This window comes from Taeniopygia guttata, chromosome 2 (assembly GCF_048771995.1).
Source record: "Taeniopygia guttata chromosome 2, bTaeGut7.mat, whole genome shotgun sequence".
In the NCBI taxonomy this organism is placed as follows: domain Eukaryota; kingdom Metazoa; phylum Chordata; class Aves; order Passeriformes; family Estrildidae; genus Taeniopygia; species Taeniopygia guttata.
The window spans coordinates 5,355,952-5,357,854 of NC_133026.1; positions in this window are offsets into that span (position 1 = coordinate 5,355,952).

The window sequence follows — 1,903 nt, forward strand, 5'->3', positions numbered from 1 at the left end:
GGTGGGCGTGGCCAAGGGGGGCGCGGCCAATGGGAGCGCGGCCCTCGCGCCGCCCTCACGCGCCGCCCGCCATGTTGGCGCTCATGAGGCGCCGCCTCAGGGCGGGGCGGGTTTGTTCTCTTCGCCGTCCTGCTGCTCTTGTGTCACTCCCGGTGCTCCCGTGGTGTCTTCATCCTGCTTTGCTTCGTCTCGAGTGCTGGTGAAAGGCCTGTGTTGAAATAAGAAAGGGTCCACTTGAATAAACCAAATCAGGGGTTTCAGCTGCCAGTAATAATCAGATGGTCTTTTATCAATAGTTCTGTATTTCATTAATTATAGCCAGAGATTCCTCTGCATCGATATTCTTGTCGATTAAGAAGTAGAGATGTTGGTTAGAGCACGGTGCTGATAACTCATCATGGGTTTGATCCCCATATGGGCATTCTCTTAAAAGTTGGACTCAATCATCTTTGTGGGTGTCTTCCAATTCGTAATATTTTGTATCTGCTTCTGTATCTTCTGGGTGAGGAGCTGTATGAAGATGTGTGTGAGACTCTATTTTCAGCACACCATTTCTTGGTTACTTTGTGGTGCGTCAGTAAAGGTGCTAATAGGTAATCAGTGAAAAAAAGAATTTTAAAACATCCCACCAAACCACATGGAACCCTTTGGAAAGGGAGGTATCACACCACAGGCATCCAGATACTTGCACTTAAATGCATTAATTCCATATTAACATAGAGGGAAAAATTAAGGGAGAGATAAAAATGTAAGGGGTTAAGGATGAAACGATGCATTCAGGTATTCCTATTCTAAGTAGAAGATAAGGATATTTATTACTTCTGATTTAAGCTTTTTTGTTTTGATACAGGTCACTTTTTCTAGCAGTGCAGAGCTGTATGTCCTCATCGCAGTTGCAGGTGGAGTGTGTGGTTTGTGAAATGAGATCTGCCTTGGCCAAAGTCCTTCCTTCACTGCAGTGTTTCACAGAATCATGGAATGATTTGGGTTGGAAAAGACTTTAAAGCTCATCCAGAGCCATCCCCTGCCATCCCAGGTTTCTCCACTATCCCTGGTTGCTCCAAGCCTTGTCCAACCTGGCCTTGGGCACTTCCAGGGATCCAGGGGCAACCACAGCTTCTCTGGGCACCCTGTGCCAGGGCCTCCCCATTCTCACAGTGAAGAATTTATTCCTAATAACTGAACTAGAACCCAGTATTTACTGGTTAGATTAAGCAAATTTAAGACAAAGCTAATGCTGCAGTAGTAACTTCTCTCTAATCCAGCAGCAAGAGGTGCAGTTACAGACATACCAATTCCAGAGAACCACTGCAAACACTGGGCTCATTGTACATAGATATGTGAATGTATTTTTGTGGCTTTTACAGCAGATTTTGGACGTGATGGAGTCTAAAACAATGGGTTGTTTTACTCAAATACCTTGCTTATGCAGACGTAGAATATGATATCTCAGGAGATTTTAGTCACACAAAACATTAAAATTGTATTTTAGATCACCAAGTTTCACATCCCATAAAGCACAGCCCAAATACAGCATTTTTAAACAATTGCTTCTGAGTCATGCCCATAAATTATATATAGCCTACAACACTTTTGGTTTCAAGCTACGTAGAAGCTACCATGTCCTTTGGGTATTTTTTCTGTGATTACCTGATCCTAAAATGCATGTCTTTATATCTTGAACTTGTGTAGCTCTTATCCCAAGTAGAGACCCAATTACAGCTTTTCCTGGAGGATTAGAGGCCTTTTTTAAATGCAAAATATTTTCTACTTGTAGTTGTATAATTATATCTTTTTAAAATGTGTTAGGGGGTGATGTCCTAACACAAATTAGTCAATTTATCCCAAAACAGCATCAACTCCACTGATGTGATTCCTGGAGATATCAGTTTAGTCCCTAGTT